At 36.6% G+C, this 22,735-nt stretch overlaps 1 protein-coding gene and 2 long non-coding RNA genes across 3 annotated transcripts in view; 1 reads left to right on the top strand and 2 right to left on the bottom strand.

The window, feature by feature from the left end:
- The window catches only part of ZNF804A (zinc finger protein 804A), a 292,307-nt gene that overhangs the window by 173,956 nt on the left and 95,616 nt on the right, over window positions 1–22,735 (bottom strand). The gene's annotated exons all lie outside the window — the stretch shown is intronic.
- LOC147916319 (uncharacterized) lies at window positions 1,474–11,723 on the bottom strand. Its single transcript, XR_015553112.1, has 3 exons — window positions 11,536–11,723; window positions 3,525–3,600; window positions 1,474–1,912 (listed from the first exon to the last, which is right to left on the bottom strand). It is a non-coding gene; the product is annotated as an uncharacterized LOC147916319 (long non-coding RNA).
- The window catches only part of LOC147916318 (uncharacterized), a 26,981-nt gene continuing 15,382 nt past the window's right edge, over window positions 11,137–22,735 (top strand). Inside the window, exons 1-2 of the long non-coding RNA XR_015553111.1 lie at window positions 11,137–11,267; window positions 14,034–14,154. This is a non-coding gene — a long non-coding RNA (uncharacterized LOC147916318). The remainder of the gene's footprint in view (window positions 11,268–14,033; window positions 14,155–22,735) is intronic.

Below are 22,735 nucleotides of genomic sequence, written 5' to 3'. Positions count from 1 at the left end.
TTTATTTATTATTATTATATTACAAATTATTTTTGTACAATGTTATGTGTGTGTTAAATTGATCATCACATCTAGGAAATGTGGGGGATCAGAATGTGCCACCCCAAAATGTGCCTCTCTGGTGTGATTATTTATAATCGTTAATTGATAATATATTATCAATATAATTATTTATTATTATTATTATTATTATTATTTTTTTGCTGGGGATTCGCCCTGAGGTAACATATGTTGTCAATCTTCCTCTTTTGCTTGAGGAAGATGGTCCCTGAGCTAACATCCGTGCCAATCTTCCTCTATTTTGTATGTGGGTTGCCGCCACAGCATTGCCACCGACAAGTGGTGTAGGTCCGCGCCTGGGAACCGAACCCAGGCTGCCGAAGTGGAGCATGCCGAACTTAAACACTAGGCCACAGGGCCAGCCCTGGCATGATAATTGTTAAGAACAAAAGACTCAGAAAGAAACTGTGACCTTCCTTCTAACTGTCTAAAAAAATTTAAGGTAGAAGGCCTGCCCCAGGAGAGAGCTATCACCATGGATAACTCTAAATGTGGTAGACTGGGAGGAACCTTTCTAGGCCCATTTTTACCAAAGTTCTCTCTCGGGTCACATTGTCTATAGATGGCCCAGCAAACACTAGTTTGCCAAACATTTGATTTTGCATCTCCAGGTAAACTGCCTCCTTCCCAAACCACTTGGGAAAGTTGAAGTCCCAAACCACTACTCCCAATATCCTCCTTTGTCTTTAGCTGAAGATGGTATTTAAGGTGGTGGCTTCAGCCATTTTGGTGAGTTACTCAGTTTTCCGGGGTTTCTTCCATGTATACATGTTATTAAACTTCATTTGATTTTCTCCTGTTATTCTGTCTCACGTCAATTTAATTCTTAGACCAGCCAGAAGAACCTAGAGGGTAGAGGAATAATTCTTTCTCCTCTATAGAAAGATAAAACACAACTTCACCTTAATTTTCTATGTAGAGCTATTTATAACACCAAAGTTACAGATATACAAACCAGAAGAGATAATTTCCATTGTTGGAGTATTTCAATGACATTATTTCACTTTCAGAACGTATATTTAACCACATCATATGTCAGTATTGAGTATAGCATCCTCACTCTCTAACTCCTCTGAAGATGATGCTAGGCAGTTCTGAAATAATAATAAATATAATTGGTAAGTTAAATGCACTGAGTTTAGTTACAGATGTGAAACTTCAGATTCAAACTTCAGTTCTCAGGAACATTCACAGTAACTTTTATTATACACTCAAATTTTCTAAATAACTAAGTTTTAACTCAAAATTCTTAAAACACAAACTTTACGGATGGAAAATTTCTGTGTGCATCACTTATTTTCCAGTCATTTTAAACAAAGCATACATACAGAAGAAAATTTAAACTTTTGTGATAGCTCATTCACATTGTCATAAATATTAATTACAATGCAGTGTTTAAATTATTTGTGGCAGATGTAGACACACAAATAGATTACTGAAGCATAGGATGACTGAGGCAGCAGTGGTGAGCCTGGATTTATTTTCACACAGCATTTTGATGTCAAATTTAGTTTTGAGCAATTGACTCTTTCCTCAGAAGCTTAAAGTTAAGTCTCGTAGACCAAAGCGGCCACTTTTTACTATCTGGAAAAATCATCTTCACTTTTGCTGTCAATATCCCGCTGGTTTCTCAAGCTACTAAAAAATACATATAATTATGAGTACACTAAGAAAGAGGACCATGGGTTTCTTTGACACTTTATATGTAATGTGGTAGCTCCTTTTCACCAGTTTCTGGGATGTGGGGTGGCAAAAGAGAATCTTACTTGCGTGAATTCACAACGCTTCTTTTCTCTCCAATATCATTCTCTAGGAAGAATTCTATCTTTGCCAGATTGGGGCTCGCCATTTGCTGTGAAGAATTTGAAAAGTGGAAAAGGTGAAACACGGAGATGCCCCGAAAGAATCTTGACTAATTTATTTTGGAAAGGCAGGACAGGGTTATTGGTGAAAACAACAACAAAAAATAGATCTAGAAGGAAGGGGATATGGAGAAAGGTAAGTACATTCAAAATAATAGAGATCTCCTGTACACTATAGAGCCTATAGTTAACAATACTGTATTGTATACTTAAAAATCTGCTAAGAGGGTATTTTCATTTTAAATTGAGATATAATTGACAATTAATATTATGTTAGTTGCAGGTGTACAACATAATGATTCGATATTTGTATATACTGTGAAATGATCACCACTATAAGTCTAGTTAACACCCATCACCACACATAGTTTCAAATGTTTTTTCTAGTGATGAGAAGAGGGTATATCTTATATAAGTGTTATGATCATAAAAAATAAAATAAAGAGAACAGGAGGAAAAAATAATAATTGGAGGGAATTTGGAAATTTGGAAATAAAAAGATTTCAGGGCAGCTGAAAGACAAGAAAGATCTTGAGAAAGACACACACACAAACTCATTTTAAGAAGCTTATTTATAGTATTATATGAATAGGATTCTCTTTTGCCATTTTCCAACAAGTTACAGTAAACAGTTATTCAAATTATTTCACGATGTCTAATTGGTTTGTCTGTATGTCTGACATCCTGCCAGGCTGAGACGCCTGCAATGTTTTGGGTTTACGTGTTATGATTTTACAGGAGTTATGCTAGGGTTTGCACATAGGCTCTTCCAGAGTGTTCCATACTGTGGTCAGAAGAGGACAGTTGGAGGGGGGGTAGAAATTTTAATAACATATATAAAACACAAAGGACTACATCTGACATTTATTAATCACTTAACAATTATTCCCCTCTCTCCATTTATAGTAGTTATACCTTTCAATATTTTTTGCATGTGTGTGCACACATACATACACACATATACCCCACCACAACTTTTCTTAAATCCACTTGTACCTGAGTGAGCTGTCAAATCTAGTAAGAAAATATGGATAACTGAAGGTGAGTGGCTCCAATCTTTGCACCATGTATCCAATAACTTATATGCTTTAAAACTCTATGATATCTGTACCTCACAACTAAGATATTTATGTCATTCTGCCTTTTTATATTATGAGCCTTTATTTTGCTGACTGTAATTTTTAATGATTTTACTGATCCATAAATCATCAGGCATTATGCAACTATTACATTGATTATTTAGATATTATAGCATTATCAAAAGAAAATGTAACATGATTAAAATGCTTATATTAAAAAATTAGCCAGACAAAACAGAATATAAAATAACACTTGCAAAACCATCACAATAATGTGAAAGTACTGAATGAGGGAAATGCATGAAAGAAGTAATCCCAGATATTAATACTCAGGAACAATGGTAAGGTATATGAAATTATGGTTGATTTCTTCAGTTAACTATTTAGTGACTACAGAGTCATAATATTTCTTTGGTTTTCTAAATAATTCTATTCCTGTTTAATAAAGTTAAAAATTAAATAATACTCTCTGATATTTACGCCAAAGTAAAGCGATTTAAATTAAACACAATTCACTACTTACAAGTAACAAAGCTGACAGGAATCATGGAATTTTGATGGACTTGTTCACAAAAATGTTACTCTCATATGCTTTAGTCCTGTTGGCATAAAACAATGTTTGAGCATATGCTTGAAACATGTTCTCTTTCAATGCCTATCTGTGTGAGGCAAAGCAGATTCAGTGAAGAACTACCAATGTAAAAATCTCCTGATTTTTTATTAGTCTAAATCAAATCTATACCCAATATTTCTTTATAAATAAAATTAAGTATTTATCAAAATGGCATAAAATATTAATTAACTCACAGAAATATTTCAGGGAATGATATATCAATTGCATTTTAAAAAGCATTGCACTTATATCATTTAGTCTTCTTTATAGCAAGTATGAAGAATTACAAAGCTCAGGTCCAAATTTAGGTATATTTCCATAGAGGTGAGTCTTTTTACTACACTTTGAACATCTTGGCTACCCACCGTCTTGTGACTGTGTTGCCTAGTTTTCATTACCCAATAATAATATGTTTCCCAGGTTCCACTCATTGTATGGAACATCCAGTCTTGCAGAAGCAATAACATGAGGCCCTCAAGCTATTTTGACTCTTGAGGACTAGAAAAACTTTTACTCTGGAGACTTTTGAAATTTTGCTCAAAAATGTCCAAACTTTTCCTTACCCACTCCCTTGGGGCATTGGTTATTTAATAGGTTCTTAGTCTGGCTCCCAGTCTTATGTGGAAGCATATGCCAAAGGCAGAGAGAAACACTGAATAACTCTCACTCCTTCCAAAACTCATCCTTCAACATTTCCTTCTTTTCTAGTACAAAGAAGGCATGGGGAAAGCAAGTAATGCCAAATCTCCTTTATCTATGTTCTTTACCAAGTTTCTCCAACCTTAGTTTATCCTCCTGATAAAGGAATATTTATCTGGGTTTTCTTATTATAAAAGTTGAATGGGCCTTATTATTTCTTTTAATGCTCATCCTCAACACCACAGCCCTGAATCCACTCTTCACATTCACTTGTCTTTTTTTTTGTTTTTCAGAGTGCCAAATATTTTATGTTGCAGTGTCGTTATCTATAAAATAAAAATTTTGAAAGCAAGGATCATTAAGATCTATTTAAAGATGAAAAATTTTGAGACTATACAGAACAGTGTAATCTCTATCAATGTATTTCAGAATAAGCTGTGCTTTTCAAGAAAGCCGTGGAAAAACCCATATTAAAAAAAGATTCAAATTCAGATAGGGCAGAATATGAACCATTCAATGTCCTCACAAAACAAGGGTTTATGGTCATACTGGCCTGCTCTGATGATTCTAATAGATATCAGGCAGAACTTTTAATTTCTGTTTGTGTTTGATTAAATATATGACACGATGACATATGAAGACATTTACTTTTCTATGAAAGGCTTTGTTATGGATATCGGTGGAGTTGTTTACTGAATCTACCCTCTTAGTTGTTTGGAATAGTTCACAAGTTGCAGAAGTCATCTTTAAAAATGGCAGTGTTAGCTTTTTTCTGATTAAATTTATTTATTTATTTATTTATTTATTTTTTAATTTTTTGTTTATTGCAGTAACATTGGTTTATAACATTGTAAAAATTTCAGGTGTACATCATTGTACTTCTATTTCTGCATAGATTACATCATGTTCACCACCAAAATACTAATTACAACCCATCACCACACACATGTACCCAATTATCCCTTTCACCCTCCTCCCTCCCCCCTTCCCCTCTGGTAACCACCAATCCAATCTCTGTCCCTATGTGTTTGTTTATTGTTGTTATTATCTACTACTTAATGAAGGAAATCATACGGTATTTGACCTTCTCCCTCTGACTTATTTCACTTTGCATCATGCCCTCAATGTCCATCCATGTTGTCACAAATGGCTGGATTTCATCGTTTCTTATGGCTGAGTAGTATTCCATTGTGTATATATACCACAGCTTATTTATCCATTCGTCCCTTGATGGGCACTTAGGTTGCTTCCAAGTCTTGGCTATCGTGAATAAGGCTGCAATGAACACAGGGGTGCATGTACCTTTGCAAATTGGTGTTTTCAAGTTCTTTGGATAAATACCCAACAGTGGAATAGCTGGATCATATGGTAGTTCTATCCTTGATTTTTTGAGAAATCTCCATACTGTTTTCCATAGTGGCTGCACCAGTTTGCACTCCCACCAGCAGTGTATGAGAGTTCCCTTCTCTCCACAACCTCTCCAACACATGTTGTTTCCTGTCTTGTTAATTATAGCCATTCTGACGGGCGTGAGGTGATATCTCATTGTAGTTTTGATTTGCATTTCCCTGATAGTTAGTGATTTTGAACATCTTTTCATGTGTCTGTTGGCCATCTGTATATCTTCTTTGGAGAAATGTCTGTTCAGGTCTTTTGCCCATTTTTTAATTGGGTTGGTAGTTTTTGTTGTTGAGATGCATGAGTTCTTTATATATTTTGGAGATTAAGCCCTTATCAGATGTATGGTTTGCAAATATCTTCTCCCAATTGTTAGGTTGTCTTTTCGTTTTGTTGATGGTTTCCTTTGCTGTGCAGAAGCTTTTAGTTTGATGTAGTCCCATTTGTTTATTTTTTCTATTGTTTCTCTTGCCCGGTCAGATGTGGTGTTTGAAAAGATGTTGCTAAGACTGATGTCGAAGAGCGTACTGCCTATGTTTTCTTCTAGAACTTTCACAGTTTCAGGTCTTACATTCAAGTCTTTAATCCATTTGGAGTTAATTTTTGTGTATGGTGTAAGGTAAGAGTCTACTTTCATTTTTGCATATGGCTATCCAGTTTTCCCAACACCATTTGTTGAAGAGACTTTCTTTTCCCCATTGTATGTTCTTGGCTCCTTTGTCAAAGATTAGCTGTCCATAGATGTGTGGGTTTATTTCTGGGCTTTCGATTCTATTCCATTGATCTGTGTGTCTGTTTTTGTGCCAGTACCATGCTGTTTTGGTTACTATAGCTTTGTAGTATATTTTGAAATCAGGGAGTGTGATACCTCCAGCTTTGTTCTTTTTTCTCAGGATTCCTTTAGCTATTCGGGGTCTTTTGTTGTTCCATATAAATTTTAGGATTCTTTGTTCTATTTCTGTGAAAAATGTTGTTGGAACTTTGATAGGGATTGCATTGAATCCATAGATGGCTTTAGGAAGTATGGACATCTTAACTATGTTAATTCTTCCAATCCAAGAGCACGGAATATCTTTCCATTTCTTTGTGTCTTCTTCAATTTCTTTCAGAAATGTTTTATAGTTTTCGGTGTACAGATCTTTCACCTCTTTGGTTAAGTTTATTCCTAGGTATTTTATTCTTTTTGTTGCAATTGTAAATGGGATGGTATTCTTAATTTCTCTTTTTGCTACTTCGTTGTTAGTGTACAGAAATGCAACTGATTTTTGTATGTTGATTTTGTATCCTGCAACTTTACCATATTCGTTTATTACTTCTAAAAGTTTTCTGGTGGATTCTTTAGGGTTTTCTATATATAAAATCATGTCATCTGCAAATAGTGACAGTTTCACTTCTTCCTTTCCAATTTGGATCCCTTTTATTTCTTTCTCTTGCCTGATTGCTCTGGCTAGGACTTCCAATACTATGTTAAATAGGAGTGGTGACAGTGGGCATCCTTGTCTGGTTCCTGTTCTTAGAGGATAGCTTTCAGTTTTTCACCATTGAGGATGATATTAGCTGTGGGTTTGTCATATATGGTCTTTATTATGTTGAGGTACTTTCCTTCTATACCCATTTTATTCAGAGTTTTTATCATAAATGGATGCTGGATCTTGTCAAATGCTTTCTCTGCATCTATTGAGATGATCATGTGATTTTTGTTCTTCATTTTATTAATGTGGTGTATTACGTTGATTGATTTGCGAATATTAAACCATCCCTGCATACCTGGAATAAATCCCACTTGATCATGGTGTATAATCTTTTAACGTATTGTTGTATGCGATTTGCTAGTATTTTGTTGAGGATTTTCGCATCGATGTTCATCAGTGATATTGGCCTGTAATTTTCTTTTTGTGTTGTCCTTGTCTGGTTTTGGTATCAGGGTAATGTCAGCTTCGTAGAATGAGTTAGGAGCTTCCCCCTCCTCAATTTTTTGGAAGAGTTTGAGAAGGATAGGTATTAAGTCTTCTTTGAATGTTTGGTAGAATTCACCAGGGAAGCCGTCTGGTCCTGGACTTTTATTTTTGGGGAGGTTTTTGATTACTGTTTCGATCTCCTTACTGGTGATTGGTCTATTCAAATTCTCTACTTCTTCTTGATCCAGTTTTGGAAGGTTGTATGATTCTAAGAATTTATCCATTTCTTCCAGATTGTCGAATCGGTTGGCATATAGTTTTCATAGTATTCTCTTATAATATTTTGTATCTCTGAGGTGTCTGTTGTAACCTCTCCTGTTTCATTTCTGATTTTACTTATTTGTGCCTTCTCCCTTTTTTCTTGGTGAGTCTAGCTAAAGGTTTATCTATTTTGTTGATCTTTTCAAAGAACCAGCTCTTGGTTTTATTAATTTTTCTATTTTTTTGGTCTCTATTTCATTTATTTCTGCTCTGATTTTTATTATTTCCCTTCTTCTACTGATTTTGGGCTTTGTTTGTTCTTCTTTTTCCAGTTCCTTTAGGTGCATTGTTAGATTGTTTATTTGAGATTTTTCTTGTTTGTTGAGATAGGCCTGTATTGCTATAAACTTCCCTCTTAGAACCGCTTTTGCTGTATCCCATAAATTCTGGCATGTCATATTTTCATTTTCATTTGTCTCCAGGTATTTTTGATTTCTTCTTTGATTTCTTCATTAACCCAGTCGTTGTTCAGTAGCATTTTGTTTAATCTCCATGTATTTGTGGCTTTTCTGATTTTCTTCCTATAGTTGATTTCTAGTTTCATACCTTTGTGGTCAGAAAAGATGCTTGGTATTATTTCAATCTTCTTAAATTTATGGAGACTTGTTTTGTGGCCTAATATGTGATCAATCCTGGAGAACGTTCCATGTGCATTTGAAAAGAACGTGTATTCTTCGGTTTTTGGATGGAATGCTCTGTATATATCTACTAGGTCCATCTGTTCTAGTGTGTCGTTTAAGGCCAATGTTTCCTTATTGATCTTCTGTTTGGATGATCTATCCGTTGGTGTAAGTGGAGTGTTAAAGTCCCCTACTATTATTGTGTTACTGTCTATTTCTGTTTTTATGTCTGTTAATAATTGCTTTATATATTTAGGTGCACCTACATTGGGTGCGTAGATATTTACAAGTGTTATATCCTCTTGTTGGATTGTTCCCTTGATCATTATGTAATGCCCTTCTTTGTCTCGTTTTACAGTTTTTGTTTTAAAGTCTATTTTGTCTGATATGAGTACTGCTACCCCAGCTTTCTTTTCATTGCCATTTGCGTGGAGTATCTTTTTCCATCCCTTCACTTTCAGTTTGTGAGTGTCTTTAGGTCTGAAGTGTGTCTCTTGTATGCAGCATATATATGGGTCTTGTTTTTTATCCAGTCAGCCACCCTATGCCTTTTAATTGGAGCATTTAGTCCATTGACGTTTAAAGTAGCTATTGATAAGTACGTACTTACTGCCATTTTTAACTTTTTTTTTTTTTTTTCCTCAGTGTTTTAGTAGTCCTTCTCTGTTCCTTACTTCTTCTATACAGAATTGATGGTCACTTTAGTTTGACCTCTGTCTGAAAGCTGTACTCTTTAACTACCCTCCTCCCTCCTTTTATGTTTTTGATATCATATCCAACCTCTTTTTGTGCATTTGTATGCATTACGTTCTAATCGTGGAAATAGATAATTTTTCCTATTTGTGGTCTTCTCTTTTCCCCTTAAATCAGTCCCTTTAACATTTCTTGTAACACTGGTTTCTTGGTGACAAACTCCTTTAATTTTTGCTTATCTGGGAAAATTTTGATCTCTCCTTCCATTTTGAGCGATAACCTTGCTGGGTAGAGTATTCTTGGCTGTAAGTTTTCCTTTTAGCACTTTAAATATATCATGCCATTCTCTTCTAGCCTGTAAGGTTTCTGCTGAGAAGTCAGCTGATAGCCTTATGGGGTTTCCTTTGTATGTAACTTGACATTCTCTTGCGGCTTTTAGGATTCTCTCTTTATCTTTAATTCTGGACATTTTGATTATGATGTGTCTTGGTGTGGGCCTCTTTGGGTTTATCTTGTTTGGGGCTCTCTGTGCCTCCTGTACCTGGATGTCTGTTTCCTTCCTTAGGTTAGGGAAGTTTTCATCTATTATTTCTTGAAATAGATTCTCTGCCCCCTTGTCTCGCTCTTCTCCTTCCGGGACACCTATAACACGGATGTTAGTGCGCTTGATGTTGTCCCAGAGGTCCCTTAGACTGTCCTCACTCTTTTTAATTCTTTTCTCTTTTACCTGTTCACCTTGGGTAATTTCTTCTAGTCTTTCTTCCAGCTCACTGATCCGTTCTTCTGTATCCTCTACTCTGCTTTTGAGTCCCTCTAATGAGTTTTTCATTTCCAGTATTGTATTCTTCATTTCTGATTGGTTCTTTTTTATATCTTCCATTTCTTTGTTGACATTCTCACTGAGTCCATCTATTCTTCTCCCCAGATCAGTGAGCATCCTTAACACTCTTAGTTTGAACTCTCTGTCGGCTAGGTTGCTCATTTCTGTTTCACTAAGTTCCTTTTCTGGGGTTTTGTCCTGTTCCCTTACTTGGAATGTATTCTTTTGCCTCTTCATTTTGCCTCTTTCCCTGTGCTTGTGTCTCACGTATTAGGTAGGTCAGCTACGTCTCCTGCTCTTGGATAGGTGACCTTATGTAAGTGATGGCTTAGGAGGCTTCCAGTGTGCTTCCCTCAGTTCTCAATGTTCCAGGGTGACCCCTATGTGGGCTACGTGTATCCTTCTGCTGTGGCCTGTTTGCTCTCCCTGTAGGCGCCCAGGGAGGCTGAGTTATGCTCCTGGCCAGCTGTTGTAATGCTCAGCTGCTTGTAGTTGTTGTGGGCCCTTCAGTCTCTTTATCAGCTGTGGGGAGCCCCAGCACAGTTGGCTGCAAGTTCTAATACCACATTTGTGTTGCAGTATTTCTTTTAAGTGAGTAGGCCCCCAGCGTGGCAGGTTGTTAGGCTCAGGGCCTTACAATTGCTGTAAGCCTCTAGCCTATTAGGTCTCTTGTCAGCTCTCTGAGGATTGCAGCTGGGTGGGGCTGGCCTCAGGCACAGGAGCACCCAATTGTTTCAGGTTTTGGAAGGTGGAGCAAACCTCCTATGTGGGTCTTTGAGAAGTACAAGTCTGTGGCTGAGAAGCCCTGCCGCCCACAGGTCCACACACACAGTCAACACAGTCCTGCCCCGTGTGAGCGCCCCGACCTCCCCAAGTGGACCCAGTCTCTCCACGGCGGGAGCCCCACACACTCTGCCACCGCCCCACACTCTCCACCCGCTCCTTGTGCACACCCTGCCCCGCTCAAGTCAGCTCAGTTGCCAGGCTGCAGAGAATCCAGTCACCAATCTATGCAGGCCCACACGTTGCCTGAGGGCTTGTTGTTGGGTGGGGCTAGTCTCTAGGGTGGGCTGCCTGCCCTGGCTGAGCTGGATTAAATCGGTGCTCTAGGGGGTGGAGCAGACCCTGAGCTGCAGGTCTCAGGGAGAACTCCAATGGCGTCTGTGTCAGCACGCTCACACCAGGCCACAACAATGGCCGCCGCCAATGTCCCAGTCCCTGGAGAGGTCTCACCCCTCACCGAGATGCACTCAGGGCCTATTAGGTGAGTCTCTTGTCACCGAAGCACTGTGCACCTTTCTTTCTGGTGATTTTAGGATGCTTTCTGGAACGGGTGAGTTTGTGCGCGGGCCCTTTAAGAGCCAGTTTTAGTTTCTTTGTGAACCGGGTTTTCTGGGGGTGCTACCCAATGCTTTAGTAGCAGGCAAAGTCAGATATTATGCTGCTGGTCTCAATTGTGCTGGGTCCACAAAATGCCCACAGCGGGGGCGCTCCCCGGCTCAGGGCCCCGCGCCTCCAGGGAGGCTGCGTACCTGTGAGCTGCTCCCGGCGGCCGTGAAGCTGGCGGCTTGTGAAGGTGGCGTTTTTCCTCTCCAGAAGGGAGTCTCTGCCTCTTCCACCCCAGTTAGGATTGTCCGTTGTTGCAGGAGTTCCTCTCATCCAGTTTTCAGTTCTGTCTCAGGGGTAATTTTTCCACGAGTAGTTGTAAATTGGCTGTGTCCACGGGAGGAGGTGAGTTCAGAGTCTGCCTACGCCGCCATCTTGACTCCGCCCCCCCTTTCTGATTAAATTTAAATATGTTTTAACATACAAAATGAAACAAAATATGGTAGCAATTATAAAACTTAGAAATGTAGCTTCTAGATATATAAATAATAATGCATATTTAATAATTTGCAAACATTAAAAGAAAATGGAAAAATTTAAATGTTGGCAGCAAGGGAATAGTATATGCATGTACATGTGACTTTCTTTTTGCTGATTTGAGATTGTCAGAGAGAGTGAAAGGAACGGTAAGTGAGGTAGGAGGAAGACATCTGAATCTTTCTGGATGGCTTTTATATTTTAAGTCAGACAAGGCAGCCATTCAGAACAAATAACCCATTTTCCAATACAATTTAACAATAAACCACCCTACTATGTACAGGTAATTTTAGTTAATTAGAGATGTTTGGAGTTAAAAAATTAAAATACAGTGGAATGATTTATTATAACTGTTAAAGACATAATCCATTAAATCTCTACACCAATGTTTTCTAAAAACAATCTTATTGCTTAGCCTATTCTTTAGTAAGCATCTGCACATCACTAAAATGTCTCAAAATGACCTTGTTTAATTCCTCATGTCTATTAACTTGAATATTCAATAACCCAAATAAAAATTTAATTTCCATCTCAAAAGGCACATCATTTCCTCTTTTGCATTAAGGACATTTTTTCATTACCTTGTACTAAATATACATTTTACACATATATGGAAAAGGAACAATAACAGTATAAAAAGCAGTATTTAATAGTTGATTTTAGATATGATATCTTTTATAATGAAATATCTAAGAAATGAATGCATTATTAACATTTTTATTGTCTAGGATTTTAGTAATACTCCTGTATTAGTAATACTCCTGTAATCTAACTTATATTTTTATTTCCTCTCAAAATATTACCTAAATATGAGAAGTAGATATTGTAAGGTATACAGTGGTATATGGCACACAGTTACTGTTTTGAGGAGCTTATGATATAGAGGGAAAAATATAAAATACAACTACGACTATGTATGACTATGTAGATAAGTTTCATTAGGGTGCCATACACAACCTACTATCATTCATAGAAGAGAGACAATATGTTTTCAACACTGAGGTGAGATGTTTCATCAAGAGAGATTCCTACATAATTGCAAGACTTGAAGGTTGGGTTGGATCCTTTTAACAGTTAAGCTTAAGTTGCAGAAAACAAAACCCAATCTACCTATACTAAGCAAATAGGGCTGTGAACAGAGGGACTAGATGTATATGTCAGTGGAGAGTATGGAGGACAGGCTTGCCCAAGAGTGGCTCCCAGAACAACTTATAGAGCTTGTGAAGAAAATAGCGTGTGAAGAAAATCTTTGTCACAATAAAAAGCTGGCAAATCAAGAAGCAGCATCCCGACTGCCAGCACAGATCCACACCACCTCAGAGCCTAAAAAGACCACTTGGAAGGTATTAACATGAGGATTCTTCCACTGTGTTAAGAAAAAGAAGATAGAAGGACAAGTACAAGTTAGACACAGATGTCTCATTCCCTCTAATAAATGTTATTTGAACTTCTAGCGTGAAGCCCACAAAGCAATATAAACAGTATATGTTTATATAAAATATATAAAACATAAAACAGTATATGATATAAAATATATAAAAATAATTTCTATAACTTATGCTCTTATATGTTTTTATTGTTGTGGTGTTGGCTTCTATGGTGAAAATATATTTGTCTGGCATTAAAATATGTAATACCAAAAAAAAAGGAAAAAATATAGAAAGGAAAGCTAGACACTGTAAACCTTATATTTAGAAGAGAGAAAAAAAATTTCACCTCAACAACAAATAAACTTTTTGTATCTGGAAACCACCTTTAGAGATCATCTATTACAACTTCTCATCTATTAAAATAATTCTTTTTAATTGAATTTAATCATTCTTTTTGTCTCTGACAGAAGACCATCAGTTGTTTTTTTTAAATTCTTTAGTTAGTGAACTCTAAACTCATATGCAACCTGGACAATTTTTAATTATTTCAAATATACAAAGTATTTCTTATATTCAACTGATGCCAGCCTTCTTAAATTTCCATTCATTTACAGGACTGCTCTCAGAATAATAGTGGAAACACAGAAAAAAATATTCAGGGAGGACAGACTTATGTACATATTTTTAATTGATTTAATTTTCTATATGAATGCAGTCTAAATACATTCCACTTGTATTAGTTAGGATTCTGCAGAAAAAAAGAGCCAACAGAATACATAATCTATGTATCTATCTAGATACAGTCCTGCACCGAATAACAACGTTTCGGTCAATGAAGAACAGCATATACGACAGTGGTCCCAGAAGATTAGTACCATACAGCCTAGATGTGCAGTAGCTGATACCTTCTCGGTTTGTGTAAGTACACTCTACGATGTTCACAAAATGACACAATCGCCTAACGATGCATTTCTTAGAACATATCCCAGTTGTTAAATGGCACGTGACTGTATATCTATATCTCTATAAATATCTTTCTATATGGAAAGAGTTAGTATATATATATAAATGTACATATATTTATATAGAGAGATTTATTATAAGCCATTGGTTCAACATGATTACAGAGGCTAAGTCCCACATGCCATAATCCGTCATCTGCATGCTGAAGACCCAGGAAAGTTGGTAGTATGGTTTGAAGGCCTGATCATCGTATAGCCAATGGTGTAGATTCCAGTTCAATTTTGAAGTTCTGAGAACCAGGAGTGCTGAAGGCAGAAGATCAATGTCCTACTCATCCAGTCAGACAGAGAGAGAATTCAACCTTCCTTTGTTTTTTTGTTCTATTTAGGCCCTCAATGGATAGGATGATGCCTACCCACTTTGGGAAGGGCCATCTGCTTTACTCAGTAGACCAATTCAAATGCTAACCTCTTCTGGAAACACCCTCACAGATATACCCAGAAATAATGTTCAACCAGATATCTGGGCATTTCATGGCGCAGTCAAGTTGACATATAAAGTTAGCCATCACATCAATATATCTTCATATCTATTTTATATCTACTTTCCTTGAATTCATTCGTGAAGGTAAAAGAAGATCCTAAGAGAACTTGCTTCTTGAAGTAAAATTCTTTAGTTTCAGAGTAAAAACAAGCACTGACACTTTGAGGTCAAACTTCAGACCACGTGGAAGGTTGGGCTATACCCCAAAGAGCAGCACAAACCCGCTTCATATCTTTCCACATCACAGCAAAGACACTAACAAGGTAATTTCACATGGTGATATATTTCTTAAGAAAATAAAATGGGTGAAGTCATAGAAACTTCAAGAAACTGCAAGGGGGTTAGATTTGGTGGTCAGTAAAGTTTTATCTGGAGAGATGATGTTTGAGCTGAAAAATGATTGACAAGAAGGGACCAGCCGTGTGAAGGCTCACATGTGTACGGCTGGAGTTTGGAGGGTGTGAAGTGCAAGATGAGATTGGAGTAGTGAGCACGTCATGTAATGACTTAAAATAAGTTTGAATGTCATTCTGAGTGCAGCAGGAGATTCTTGAGATATTTCAGGCAGGAAGGAAGAATGAGGTGGTTCATATGTTAAAAATCCCATGAGGCTTTTTATTAAATGGATGAATATTATTTATACATAACTTACATATTATATAGGTATACGTTTTCTTGTCGTAGATCATAATACTAAGTGCTTATTGAGATGACATTGTATAAAACATTTCCCTATATATACATATCAAAAGTACTTACATGGATAATTTTAGGGTAAGACAAGAAAGCCTCCATCCCAGAAGATATTTAAATATTTTCAACTTGATACATTACTATATTCGTATTTTCAAGGTTAGTCCAGATCAGCCAACATGGGCTTTAAAGCAGCAGATAATTAGTAACCTTGAATCTTTTTATTGCTATGAAGTTACTAAACCTGGCACTTTAGGTAAAGAATTTTGATATAAAAGGTGCCATACAATGACTTTTGGCAGACTTAGATTATTTATTAAACTATTGAAATACATACGTAAACTATGCCTGACTTGCTGCCAAGATATACATGTAGTTCTAGTTCTATTTTGTAAAGGAAATTAGTAAATGTATAGCAGTCATGGGACACATTTTCTACAAAAGTTCCAAATGTTTGAACACATGATTCAGTGACGTGGACAAAGTCGGATATTGCGGATACCAGATATCCAATAGATCTTGGAAGCTAGAGTGTAAACAAAATCATTTTAGCATGTTTCTGTGAGAGGATACATTGCCCGATACGTAGCCCTAAAACATGGCAGTCCTGCTGGTCAGGTGTTACCGAAGTAGGAGATAATTATCTGAAGCCTCCTTGGACTTGCATTGATATATCAGGCCAAGCAACTCTCCGTCACTCACATGTCATGACAGCCAGATGCTCAGTTACCTGACCCACTAAGTCATAAGGCGGGACATGCACAGCAGCTCTACATTATGAAATGACAGTAGTGTATACGAGAGTGGGCCCAAACAAGCCCTGAAGGCACAAGCAAGTTACATGAAGAAGTGGTCCAAATGCCCATGGTCTGCACTCCTGCTATATGATCTCCTCTCTCCCATCCCGAACCTCTGGCCTCACGGGAAGTTCCCTTCACCAAGTTGACAAAGGAAGAGAAGACTTGGGCCTATTTTACTGACGGTTCTTCACAATATGCGAGCACCACCTGAAAGTGGACAGCTGTAGAGCCACAGCCCCTTTCTGGAGCATCCCTGAAGGAGAGAGGTGAAGGGAAATCCTCCCAATGGACAAAGCTTCAAGCAGTGTACCTGGTTGTGCATTTTGCTTGGATGGAAAAATGGCCAGACATGTGATGATATACTCATTCATGGATTGTGGCCAATGATTTGGCTGGATGGGGCTTGGATGGAACATGATTGGAAAAATGGTGACAAAGAAGTCTGGGGAAGAGATATGTGGATAGATCTCTCTGAATGGGCAAAAAATGTGAAAATATTTGTGTCCCATGTGAATGCTCATCAAAGGATCACCTCAGCAGAAGAGGATTTTAATATCAAGTGGATAGGATTCTGTGGAATGGATAGGGCCATTCTGTGGATATGGGTCTGCCTCTCCCCAGTCATCCTTGTGATCACCCAATGGGTTCATGAACAAAGTGGCCATGTTGGCAGGGATGGAGGTTATGTCAGTTATCAGTTTGTTGCTCAGTTAACTTTCATGCAATAATAGCTATTCTGTTCTGTTTTTAAGCCCTGAACCACATTTTCTCCCACTTCAACATATGAAATATTCATGTGCCAAAATGTGTAGTTATTGTGGGGGTGGGGGTGGGGAGTTATTTTTGTATAAAAAAATTCTATAGAAACTCTCTGAAATAAACTTTTGATCATGCAGCATAATGCTACACTTCTGGGAAATAGAAATAATAGATGTCATTACTCTTTCGGAGAAAAGTCATTCTCTGACCCCTTGGGTTACTGCACAAATGACTAAGATTGTAACTGTAGTTGTACTCTGAGATAGGAAGCAGAAAATATATTTACTAAATGTGGAAATAAGAATATATTTTACATTATCTGTTTATCTACACTTTCTATATGCATGGTTAGAAAATCTTTACTAATGAAATCAGTGCATTTTGAATTCTATATGTCTAAAACATATGTAACACAAACATCTACTCAGAAAAAAAGTCAACAGCAACAAAAATCATTTCCTATGGGAACAGTATCACCATTCAAATTCGGCTAAAAAATGTGATATCATATTTATCATCCCATATCCAGTCACCTGCTAGGCCCTCATATATATATATTTTTCCTACACCTTCTTATAGTCATTCTTTTCTTCCCAGTCCAAATACTACTGTGCTAATGAAGGTCTTTGCTATGTTCACCTAGGTTATTTCTAAAAAATTTCTAATTGGGCTTCCTGTCTTTAACATCTTTTTCTCGATTATGCTGTCATGTCAGTTTTTCCAAAATATCACTGAGTCTGAAAGCTCCTATATATTTCCTGTCATTCACACATCACTTGCTTGCAGTTCAGCTCTGTTTAGGATCGGATCAACTTCAAACAGGTGCAATCTGACATTGCCTCAATTCTTGCCCAATTTACAATCTGGAAAAGCAGGAGTATTAACAACTCACAAATGAACGTTTACCCAATGTAATTTGAGGAGCAGTCTTGGCACAGTTTATATAGCTTCTCGGGGGGCACCCCCTCAAGAATGGAGCAATCAGTCCTTTAAAAGTGACCAGCTAGTTCTAGCTCTTTCTCCTCCCCAGCTTCAATCCCTTGTCCCTCACTTCTGTTTCTTGAGATGCACGCCCTAAGAAAATAGGGTGTATAAGCCCTGAGGCATAGCATATAAGCTTATGCCTCAGGCTCTGCTCTCTTAGGAACCCAGTCTAAAGTAGTTGATTTGGGCTTTCCATTCTCTCTTCAGAAGACTTTATTAATAAAAGTCCAAACCACATATCTCCTTAATTCAAACAATTTCACAAACTAAGGACTCTCTACCTTTCTGGTTTACTTTTCCAATGAATTTAATTTAAACTATTATTTTGAGCATCTTTTCAAAACACTGTATAGTAATCTAGCCCCTCAATGTCCTTCTTCTCTATTTCTCCTTTGGAAATCTTATCTATCCTTCAAGGACTCATTTCCACCTCTCTTTTTTTTTTTTTTCGGTGAGGAAGATCAGCCCTGAGCTAACATCTGATGCCAATCCTCCTCTTTTTGCTGAGGAAGACTGGCCCTGGGCTAACATCCATGCCCATCTTCCTCCACTTTATATGGGACGCCGCCACAGCATCGCTTGGCAAGCAGTGTGTTGGTGCGCACCAGGGATCCCAACCGGTGAACCCCGGCCGGCGCAGTGCAGCACGTGCAATTAACCGCTACGCCACCCGGCTGGCCCCCTCATTTCCACCTCTTTTATGAAACCTACCTGAAACTCAGTCTTCTCAATCTTCTGAAACTCTCTTCTCTATAACCCAATAATTATTGTGAATTCCCTTATCAACTATGATCTTATCCTGAACTTATTAAAATTGAGGAATGTCACCCTTATAACTCTCTTTAAGGTTCTTAATGTATAAGGAATCACACTTCATACATTTCACATCTTTGAAATAAAACAAGTAGTTTACACTGAAAATTCTGTTATTTTGAAATAAGCATGTGCTTATGAATTTTATCATGATGATTATCTAGTTTTATTGAGAATCAACAGATTTATCTTCAAAAAGCATTTTCTGTAAACATTATTTTAAATTTGGCATTTCCTTCTGTAAGTTAAATGCATACCTGGTCTCTCTACCTTGTGCCATTCATTCAAAATATACAGCTCCTATTTGCAAGCAATTCTTCCCTTAATATACCTCATGTAAGGAGATTTTAATTCCAATGATTTTTAACTATAGCTATAGTGTGTATGTTCATTTTATGAATATTTTATGTAACAGTATTTAGCAATATGTTGTTTGTGGTTGTGTTTATTTTAAATGAGACAGTAACAGATCCCATTCATATCAGGAAGGTTCTCCACAGTACATAAGACAATAAGGAAGCTACTTTTTACCTATGGTAATTGTTGTTCTGAGAAAATATATATGACACTCAGAATTTTAATAGTAAATAGTAGAGTTATCCTGTTAAAAGTATTTATGTAGTAAACTCTTCATAACCATGCAAGAAAAAGAAAAAAGCTATCATGGTAAGTTGTAATGTTTATGAGGCAGCCTAATTGCTCATAATCAAATGGGATCAACTGTGAAAAGAAAAATCCAGACAGAATATTCTGATATGCATATTATGACATAAGCATAGCAATTAAAAACACCAGAGAGTCAAACAATGTTTACTGAGCTGTTATGTATCCATATGTTTATAAAATTGGCTGGCAAAATGGCAAGAGACAAAATTGCCATTACTTAATAAAGTTTCTTTTTGAAAATATATATCTATATAGATATAAATATAGATAAAGCAGCTAATTAATATATGTAAATATGAATTGATCAAAAAAGCCAAATAACTATGCCTCAAATATCAACCATGTCAAATATTAACTGTGTAAATGGTTTCTTCTCTGAGTTTTCCTAGTCAGTGTAATATATCGGATCTTTTTTTTACATATGCACGACTGCGAAGCAAAGTAATGTTAAATTTATTGCTAATCAGGATGTCTTTATTATGAACCAGAACAATTCTGAAATCAAAGTTTCAAAGACGTAAGTACTGTTTTGTTAGTGTACATTGCATCAGACTGATTTCATAAACACCGAAGAAGGGTAAGTAAAAAATACATACAAGAATATAGAGAATATAGGGAATAGAGAAGAAAGTCAGGTTTAGAGACTTAAATTGGCAGAACTGGAGGAACTAAAGGGATATTAGGCTTAAAAATTAGAACGTGAAGAGTAAGTTCGAGAAATCATATGCCGAGGGATGGCTGCTTAAAGAACTAAAATATGAAATGCACCTAACTTCCACCATAAATACTAGCTTCAATTGTCATTATATCTCCTTCAGCCTAAACCTAAATACCAGCATTTCTTAATGTTATTGACATTTGAGGGGGACAATTCTTGGTTGAGTGAGACTGCTGTGAACATTGTGGGTGTTTAGCAAACCCAGCCCTTCCCGCTAAATGTCTATAGTAGCCCCAATCCCTGAAAACCTCAGACGTTCCCATTTTCAGATGCCATCTTAGGGATGGTACAGTGTCTAGTTGAGAATCATTGCCAATAAAAAGCACTTCTCATAAAAGTCAGTTGTACAGCTAATCCAGAGTTCTGAATTTTTTTATTTCCCCACGGCAGTATCTATTTTGTTAGAGTAGGGGAGCAGTGGAGAAGTAAATACCTCCTACTGTTGGCAAGTGACTTAGAATTACAGGATAAAAAACTCTGAAAACTTTCTTAAAGAACATCTATTCCAACTATATATTTATATACATATGAGCATATATATGTAATATATACAAACACAAACACCTGTAGATATATATAACATATATGCATATGTATATGTATATATACACACACATATATATCATAATGATAGTAATGATGGTAAATACAGACCTATTAGAAACTTTCTGTTGAATTTTCTAATTACTATCAGATGGCGAATTTACACCAGAATGAGCACCTGCACCTTTTAGAATCGACACAGATTTCTTAAGTATGTGTGCACAGTGCAGTGTTGTTCAAACTCTTTTCTTCAGTATGGGACTACAGGGACTCACTAATACAGCTAATCCAGTTATAAATAATTTTTGACCTGTAGACCCCCAAAAGGCTGGTAGCTCAGCCTCTTCCTTGTTCCTTGAAGTGGGCTCTGCAGCACTTAGAAAGAACCACACACGCACATGCACACACACACACACACACACACACACAAAGCCAGTTTGAAAAGCCCCAATCTAGATTAGATCTTTGAAGCAGAAGTGACATGGTTCATTTTCTTCTATGAATAAAAGTGATATTACAAGCCAGACATACATGACAGTATGATACATCTGAACAAATTAGAGCTGTAAGTTTTGTTTCCAGTCTCTTCTCCTTAATAACCCTAGTGTCTCTCCACACTCTGTTTCATACTCTACCCTGTTTCTAATGCAATCTTTCTAAAATGTGCACTTATCATTCCACAGCTTAAATATCACAACGGCTTTTCATCATTCACAGGATAAAGGCCAACAGCTTCAGCATTCCATCCTGGGACTCTGATGATGTACAACCCCTCTACTTTCCCAACTTCAACTCCCATTTGTCTCTTCCATATCTCTTATTATGCAGCCAAGAAGCACTATTAAAACATAGTTTAGGCGTCATCATTCCCAGGAGGTATTTCTTGTTTTGCCAACCAAGGTGAGGCATGACTTCTCTACTTACAACCCCAATCATATCACAGACATGGTCATACTATGCTGTATCATCATTATTTGTTTATATCCTCCAATAGACTACAAGCGAATTAAGGGAAGGGGGTGCATCATATTTATATATGTACCTGTCTCACATATAGTGGGTACAAAATTTGTTAACTGAATTGATTATTTGATTTGCCGTCTATCAATTTTGGTAATGTTTCATAATTAGAAAAAGCCATTTTTTTCAGATATATTATGATCTTTATTTAAATTGAATTTATGGTAGCCAAAGTTATAAAACTGATTTACTGATTCAAAGTGCTGGACGTTATATTTATTCTTGTTAAAATACATCATATTATTTTTAACTTTTTTTTGTCTTTAGAGATACACTTTGATTCTAATTCTGTCATCTATTGTACAATTCTTCCTAAAAAAGTTTGATGAAAATTGATTTTAGGTCTTTATCCAAGTTATTAATTAAAAATTTCAAATTTGAAAGGATAGTTCCAAAGACATAGATTTGAGAAACTAAGAAGTACTATAAGAGAAGTTATTTTTAAAATAATAATCTAAATTTTAAAAAATTGTAACATTTTTTCAAAAATATTTGTAATTCTGTATTAACTTTAGTTCAGTATAAGTTTTATTGTTAAAGGTTTAGCTAAAATGAGTTATACACTATCAATATCTATATCTATCTATGCATATAGATAGGTAGGTAGGTAAATAGATAAATAGGTAGATAGAGAAAGAGAGAGAAAGAGAGAGAGAGCATGATATGAATTTTAGAGAGCTCTCTCTCTCCTTTTATCCTCATTGGCGCCTAAGTATCTTGATTTCTGTAGTACCTCTGATTTGTTTTGGACCCCTTCAGTTTCTCACCTGTAAATTCAAATATCTGTGGTATGTAACAGTTTTTTAAAAGCCTCATTTCAATTATCTCATCAAATAAAAACTTGACAAAGACTATTAAAGGAGATTATCACAAATTAAGTGTCCATGCAGTTCTTGATCACAAAGTGTCTTGGTACATATGGATTTATGCAGACATATCAGCAGTGAAGAATTCAAGATGCTTTAAAAAAAAGCAGTTTTTATTCTACAACTAGCTT

This window comes from Ceratotherium simum, chromosome 9, assembly GCF_057802395.1.
Source record: "Ceratotherium simum simum isolate JZ-2026a chromosome 9, ASM5780239v1, whole genome shotgun sequence".
Lineage (NCBI taxonomy): Eukaryota > Metazoa > Chordata > Mammalia > Perissodactyla > Rhinocerotidae > Ceratotherium > Ceratotherium simum.
The sequence above is the reverse complement of the archived record's forward strand: the minus strand, read 5'-3'. Positions and strand labels throughout refer to the sequence as shown.